This window comes from Porites lutea, chromosome 3 (genome assembly GCF_958299795.1).
Source record: "Porites lutea chromosome 3, jaPorLute2.1, whole genome shotgun sequence".
Taxonomy (NCBI): domain Eukaryota; kingdom Metazoa; phylum Cnidaria; class Anthozoa; order Scleractinia; family Poritidae; genus Porites; species Porites lutea.
This window is the reverse complement of record NC_133203.1, coordinates 16,676,500-16,684,908: the sequence shown is the minus strand read 5'-3', so window position 1 is coordinate 16,684,908 and position 8,409 is coordinate 16,676,500. Positions and strand designations below refer to the sequence as shown.

Here is an 8,409-nt window from a genome sequence, read left to right as displayed (position 1 = left end):
GGTACCAGCAAACTTAATGCCAGGATAACCCTCTGATGGACTAGCCAGCCCCACATTTACACATCAAAATATACCTTAGCTACATAAAGTTAAAATTATTAAAATTATTTATGTTGGAAGAACTAAAAAAGTCTATTGCACTAGTGGGGGTAACAAATTAGAAATACCTCCTTCACTGCAGTCTATTGTGCAACGCAGGTTTGTGTAATGTTTAAGGGACTTAGGAAGACTTTCTCGAATTGCCTCCTTTGATGGCCAAAATATGAGAGGCTTCAATTCGCAAGCAAGAAACTTGACCCAGGTGTTGATGACCTGGGAAGCTCCACCAGTACCGATGTCAAACAGGTCTGCAAGCATTTCATTTGTGACAGCTGTTCTCAGTTTAAGTAACACTAAAGTTAATTCTTCTTTCACTGACAGTTCCTCTGTGGCCCTGTCTTTTTTGGTGATGTCTTGAAATTTCTGCGAACCTTGGTTGAAATAGCCTTTTTTGAACCGGACCAGTAACGCAGCTTTTTTGATTTCTGAGTAACATACTTGACCAGGTTATTGAAAGTTTTTTTGTTCGGCAAACCTGTATATGTCCTGATCTTTGCATCAGTTTTCAAAAACTTATCCACAACATTCCTTCCCTTTGTTGCTTGTCTTCGAAGAAGAGCATTTTCGGTTTTGAGCCCTTCCAATTCCAACTGCAGTCTATCAATAACTTTCTGTTTCTTAAAGCATCCTGAGCAACTGCAATTCTCCACACAATCGCACACATAGATGTAGTTGTGATCATGTTTAATGCTCTTATTCAAATTGTCAACATTTTGTTTAAGTTCAGCTTCACCTGAACTATCACCTTTGACATCAGTTTGCTCTACCTCAGTTTTAGATTTCTTTTCTACAGGACTGTATTGTGTAAAGTTCTGCATAGTTCTCGTTTTGCGGGCCGCTCTTACCTGATGTTTTTTCGGTTGGTAGTTGTACCCCATATCAACAGTAGGACATGGATGATCTACGGTAGGTTGTCCATCCACAAAATGTTTGGAACAAACCCTGTCGTCTTCGCTTGGCTGCCAGTTTTTCCCTGTTTTAGGGTTTTTTCGATTGATAGATTTAACCCACTCCTTTCTCTTTTCAGGGTCTCCTTTCAATGTTGGAAAAGGATAAAGTTGAAAAAGGTCAGGACATGTACAGTCCTGACTTGTACGATGGCAATTATGCGAAGTGCAAAACCCCTTCCTCCATTTCTGCAGCTGATATGTACTGCTACTGCAGCCAACGACTGCACAAATCCTCATTTCCTTTTCCGTAAAAATCCTTGTGCCCGCAATTTTCTTTCTCAAAACACGGTGACCGTCGAAAAACTTAACTCGAGCAAATCGAAGCAACTTTTATCCCGACTCGTTCCCAGTCGCACGCAATCTTGTGATCGACCGCTGGAACTCCGAACTCGCTTATTCACTTAACCTACCTTCAGAGCCCTCATCCTCCCGATCAGAAATGGTACCTGATGATCCTGGGGTTTCATCATATTCACCGTTAATGCCAAAAGGCAGTGACGTTGTAGAAGGGGAACCTTCCCATATATCAGATAACAAATCGTAATTATCTTACACCACTTTACCACTGCCGCTCCTGGTGCCCTTGTTCACTGGACTATGGTAGTCTTGTTTTACATCCTTTACTTTTTCCTTTATCCGTTGATATCCGAGTTTGATCTTTTGCTTCTCCTCTTCTAACCTTTTTCTGTAGGACTCGTACTCTTCGCTGTCCATATCTTTGAGTTCTTTCCCAGGATCGTGGGAGGATTCAGGCCCAAAATCGTGTGGAAAATCTACAGCCAAGCACTGGCGAACTTCAGTGTACATGCCCGACAGATTAGCTTCGAAGTCGACACCGTTGAATTCGCATTTGGTTTTGTACTCTTTGATGTATTTGAGTAATACCTCAACGGCTTCGGGTGTCCATGCCCATTTCTTCGCCTTTTCGCCGAAGAGTCTGGACGATTGGCCGCTTTTCTTTTCCCTTTTGACTTGTTGCGCTGATCAAGTACAACTCCACCTGTCCAACCGTCGGTTTCGTCGAGACTTTCGGCTGTTAATTCGACATCATCGGAAACTTGTTCTACTCCAGCCGCCAAGCTGTTGCCCTGACTGTCCTCTTGGCATTCTGTATCATTCCGGCTTGGATTAGTCACTCTTGCCAGCATTGTTCGACAAAATAGTTCCCCAGGTTTATAACCACGTCTAAGACATGTTTGTAGTTGGCGGGAATATGACAGTAATCTGATCACCCTAAACTTGACCCTCCTAGGAGGGTAACCCTACCTCGAGCGTGTACATGGCTGAAATAAACAAAAGCATGACCCTCCTGGAAGGGTAATTCTAGCAAGCAGGTAGGGTTACCCTTCTCCTGGGGTAACCCTACCTAGCATGTAAACGAAACCGGGGAAAACAATAGAGGAGGGTAACCCTCCTAGAAGGGTAACCCTTCCAGCAAGGTTACTGTCCCTCCATGTTAACAGCGCCTTAGAGACCCCTTCTTGATGGACAGAACAGTTTAACACTTGCAAGAAGATAGAGAAGGGAGATGCTAGACATGGAATTCGCAGATACGAGGAAGTTAATAGACCAGCTTCTGGCAGAAATCCTACGCGATGAGCAGTGATGTTCACCGTTTCAGCTCTCACTGCTACCCCTGACACAAGCCATTTATTAGCATGTTCTGCGGAATTTTTTGGAAAGTGACCGAGGGTCCTTTTTGATGCAAATTCTATTTTTTTGGTGGTTGTGCACGTGCATATGAAACTTGACAACAATGCCAGTGAATAAGGAGGATACTCACTTGTAACCACAAAATCTGGAGGAAAAATTGATTATATTTGAGGCCCTATTCAAAAGCCTTCCCTGTTTTCAATGTCCTTGAAACTTGCAGGGTATATTTATTAACGACTGATCTCAGGATTATCAAGTGTATAAAAAAATTTATCGAGTGGTTTGAACAGGGTGTCTTTTTGGACTAGAGGCCTTGAAAAAATTGTGAAGACTTGCGATGAGCAGTCTACATTTGCAATACCAATAATTTTTTCCTAAATATCTATTTCCACGATTTTAGTGTGAAAAATTACAAAAAAATCAGGTCAGAAAGTAGTGTCTCCTGCCTTAAACAGGGTAGCAAGATGAGCAATTTCTATCTTAAACAGGGTCTCGGTTTGAAGGCCTTGACGGCACACCTCTACCCAAACTTCCCTTGAGAGCCCCCCACCCCCCCCCCCCCCTTCATGGTACTTTACCCAAATTTATAAATGAACATTTTAATGTTAATACCAAAGTTCATACTAGAAATACTAGGTATGCTACTTTTCACTTAGTTTGCCCTAAGTGTATGCGCAAAGCAGAAGGTGGAAAGACCTTAATTAGGGCTTGCTAAAAATGGGAATAATTTAATTTAAGAATTAAGTTGTAAGGATTTTCCTCCTGCCTTTAAGAAGGGTACATTTGACTTAATTTTTAATAAACACTTTAGTTCAAATCTTTTTAATATTAAGCTTGCTTTAAATATTTAATTACATGCATAATTTTCATACAATTTTTAGACATTTTTAGATTATAGAATTTTTAGAATAGATACAAATAGTTTTAAGATATTTGCATTTTTTGTAAGTTTTTCTTTTCTAATTTCTCAAGGGTCACAAATTCATTAGCTTCCAGCTATTTAGTGTTACCCATTCTAAATAACGTTTTTAGCTAGTCAGGACTGTTTTTAATGTTTTGTGATGAAAGTTTACTAAAAGATTGAAAAGAACCCTGGGCACCTCCTACCGAGTCAGTTCCAGAGGCCTTTGAATTGCCTGCTTCTAATTCTTTCCGGCCAATCAGTGAATTGAAGCATACGGGTGACCGGTAATTTCTGTCACCACGTAGTTTCCCTCATCGATTGCCATAGTTCCGAAAGTTTATCCAGGAAAGTTTTAGAACAAAATGTTAAGGAAGCCAGAAAAATTGCAAGCCTTAGCACGGCTACAAGAAACTAACACTATTTTAAATTTATTGATTTATCTACATAACTATTTAAAATCTGTATTATGAAATGTGTAACCTTGGGGTGAAGTAAATCCTAAGGGATTTACTGCTCGCTCCTTACTCACTTAGGTGAAAAATTTGCCTTATTTACTTGACAGAAGTAAAAATATTGATAACAAAGATCCTTTTGATAAGTGGTGTGGATGTGTTGGCGAGACACGGTTACTTCTCCCGCAAGGAGTCCTACTGCTGCTTTCTCAACTTTATAACTACTTGTGTGACAGACTGTTTCTTTATCGCCCTCAAAGTCTTCAAACATTTTCACAAAGTGACCCATAACATTTCTTTTTCTTCGCTTATCCCTAAAACAAACCCACACAGCCTGCAACAATCAACAATCTGCAGCTAGCCAGCATTTCCCATGATCAATCAACGTAGTTGTCTGGCCCATGCAACGGAAATTTTTACTGTAGAAAGTTTCAGAAGTTGTGCAACAAACATGGGGATCTAAAATGTAAGTTTGGCGTTTTATACTAGACAATAGGGAACTTAAGCACCAGGCTATTTTGTGACAGAGATGGCGACTGGAAGTTAATTTTTGTTCCGGTAGGCCTTCTGGAGTTGTCTTTCAAGTCGTCTTCGTTTTGTGCAAATGTGAAAGCCTTCATTTTGGCGTTGTTTCCAGAACGTGAGTATCTTTCCCTCACTAGCTTTTCTCAAAATTGTTCTGACATTTTAATTTGCTCGTTACCTTTTTAGAAGTATTTTCTTTCATGTTGTACAAATTGTATACTCAGACATAGATAAAAGCACAGATATTTTTATTTCTTGTAGCTTTGAGCAAAAGATGTCGGCGCCGGCCTCTGATGGAAAGCCAAAGTTAGCTTAACTATTGAGTCTTTCGAAGACATTCCAACAGAAAATATTTTCATGCACATCTTTATAAGTTTACGTTTTTTCTCGATCGTCGGACAAGTAGCTGAATTGTCGTATTTTGCTTTTAGAACTATGGAGTGGACTGAAGATCACAATGTACTTTTGCTTTGAGAAATCCTGGCAAGTCATTTGTTTTCATTCAAAAAAGGAAGCGTTGCCAGGGGAGAAAGGTGGGAATCGATCGCAGAAAGGAAGTGAAGACATTCAGTTTTCATCTCAAAGATAAGAGGGCAGTAAGAGACCAATGGGTTCTTCTCCAGAAGAAGTACAAAGCTAAGATGCATCAAGAAGAAACTGCAAGTGGAATATCCATGGACATGTCTGAAAGATATGTTTTACTCAAAAAACTCGCGGGAAAGAAGAGAGCTTAAACAAAGTTGGTGATGCACAGTCAAGAAAGTTAAAAGAAGATAAAAGCAAGGCAGAGGACATAAGGCAGAAAGCTTTAGAGCGATACAGCAAAACGAAAAAGCACAAGTCAACAGAGAATGGCAATGAATGCGACAAGAAAACCAAGCACCAAAGGAGAAGTGCTCGCACCAAACCACTAGTAAAATTCATGCAAGAGAAGGCCGAGACTGAACGAGAATTACGACAACAAGAGCTACATCTAAGAAGACTAGAGTGACTGCAGAATCAGCAAGTGACGGTGACTGTCTTTAAGCAACAACAGCAAACGAATTAAGCTATTCTGTCGGCTACTCAAAAGCTTATTGAGAAGAAAGAATTACATTGTTCCCACATATGAACATGTTAAGGTGACTCGACCCAGTTTTTTTTGGGGGGGGGGGGGGGGCGGTGGTACCATCCTACTTTGAAGCTCTCTGGTATCCCCACCTTTACTTTTATCGTAAGTCTAACACATAGCATGGTTAACATATAGATCAATCTACAATATAACATAAAATGTTTGGCGATCGGACTACATGTCACGTGGTTATAATGCCACGCCCCTTTGAGGTCTGAGTCGAAAATCTGCTGTTGCCAGCATTTTTTTGTGAAAATCTCTCGGCTACACATAGTGCGCATTAGTGTCTTGCGCTGAAGAGAGTTTCACCAAAATCGCAAAGACCCAGTTCGGGAAATTCAGCGGTTTCAAATGCAGGTGATAATTAATGCGAAAATGATAAGCAAACTTTACACAATTATATCAAATAAACTATGAGATTCATCCCTTTATTTTGGGCATCGTAATAACAGATGGGTCCTTGCAATTCAGCAAAACGCTTTAGGGCCTTGTAAATGTGCGTGATCTCGAGCGAAGCAAACATATAGAAATTATAGTTTTGGCTATTTGTTGACGTTTGTCAGCGTTTAGGAGTCCTTGTCACGAAAAAAGCATTTTCTTAAAAATTCGCAGTTGTTTTTCCTTCAAAATTTTTCACGGCCACAGTTGATTAACTAACTACCTGGACTCTGAATTTCATGGTCATTGAAAAACTGTGACATCATCTTCTATAAGCCCAAACTTGAGTAAACATTGAAGATTTTTAGCGTTTTGGTTGAGTTTGTGCTTTGGGAGTTGTCTGTTGTTTCTACTGTCATGATGCAGCATTCTTGTTCAGCACGCGTGCAATGACCACGCTGTTCCCTTTTTTTCAATGATGATTTTATTAATACTATGACTTTCTTGATTACTGCCAAAAAGGAAAAAATTTCTCTGTTTACCGAGATTGGTGATTGGTGGGATAACTTGAAAATTCAGTTCTGTCATACGTATAAATTTTTCTTCTCGGAAACGTAAGAAACTCCTTTCTGAATGCAATTCTTTAACTAAACGCTTACTTAGAGCTAAATCGGCTGTTTTTGCTAGCAATCGCGACCAGATTTCTAATGTAAACAAACTTGAGAGTGCCTTAGAAGCAGTCATTAACAGTGAGTGTGAGGGCGAAAAAATTTGCTCCCGAGCGCGGTGGATCAAGGAGGGCAAGAAGCCCACTCGTTTTTTTTTTTTTCCCCTCGAGCTTAACGCGCTGTGAAGGATATTTTTGAGTCCTGTTTCAATGAATCTGGCGAGGAAAAATGTTCGCATAATGTCATTGAGCTTATTTTAGTTGACTTTTACAAAGCGCTATTCTCTAAGATTCCCTTAACATGCAAATTCAGACCGAAATTATAGATGATCTTGACCTTTCTTTGTCTGATGCAGAACAAGAACAATGCGAGGGATTATTCACAAAAGGTGAGCTGTTTACCGCTTTGAAAGGCCTTGAGAATGGTAAATCACTTGGCTCTGATGGCCTTCCTATCGAATTTTATTCGGCTTTCTGGGATTTGCTGGGCGATCCTTTGTTTTCTGTTTTAAATGACTGCTTTTGGGTTGGCTGGCTTTGTGCAAGTCAACGGGAGGCCCTCTTCCGCCTTATTTACGAGAAGGATGATAAGCGTTTAGGTGAGAATTGGCGGCCCATCTAGCTTCTCAATTGTGATTATAAATTAGCTTTGAAAATAATTACTGATTGTCTGAAACAAGTTATGCCCTCAATCGTTCATTCTGATCAAACTTGTAGCGTAGTTGGTAGATCAATTTTTTCCAACTTACATTTGATCCGCGATACCCTAGATATGATAAATAAAACAGACAAGACCGGGATTTTAGTCACGCTTGACCAGATAAAAGCTTTCGATAGAGTTGATCCGATTTCCTCATGAAAGTGTTAGCTAAGTTTTGGTTCGGTCCGTCTTTCTGTCGCTGGGTTTGTTTTTTTTATTCGAATGTCTTTTCACAGATCATTTTTAACGGTAAACTTTCTGCTCCTGTTTTCTTAGAGAGGGGGGTTAGACAGGGGTGTCCTCTCCCCCCTTCTCTATGTCCTAACCTCTGAGGTCTTAGCAAACCAAATTCGTAAAAACTCTGCGATCGAAGGCTTCCTACTCCCTGGAACAGGTGGCCTTCAATTTAAAATATCACAGTATGCTGATGATGCTACAAATTTTGTAAAGAACGAGAGCTCTGTCACCTCTACAGACTGTGAACAAGTACGAGAGGGGGTCTGGGGCCAAGCTCAACACCACCAAGTCCGAAGCGGTGTGGCTTGGTACGTGGAGAGCTAACGGCGCCTCCCCCTTTGGCCTACAATGGCCTAACAAACTTAAGATTTTAGGAGTTTATGTTTCGAATGGATTAGTTAATGTTGATGAAGATAATTGGCGTTGCAAATTAGAGAAGTTGAAAAAGACTTAAGGGCTACGGTCGCAAAGAGATCTTTCCCTCTTAGATAGAGGTATGATTTTAAATGTTCTTGGGGCTAGTAGGTTTTGGCATGTTGCCAAAGTCCTACTACCCCCAAGATGGGTCTCCATTGAATACAAACGAGCTGTTTGGCCTTTCATTTGGAAATCTAAATCGGGAACTGTAAGTAGGAAACATTGTGTGGCCCCCATCACGCGTGGCGGTCTGAATATTGGTGATTTTGAGACTAAGTGCTCAAGTTTGTGTCTGTCGAGTCTTTCCGAGTATCAG

General features: G+C 40.5%; 1 pseudogene; it reads left to right on the top strand.

Moving 5' to 3' along the window:
* The first annotated feature begins 4,857 nt into the window (after positions 1-4,857).
* Positions 4,858-5,694, top strand: LOC140931682 (uncharacterized; annotated as a pseudogene).
* Positions 5,695-8,409: the final 2,715 nt, after the last annotated feature.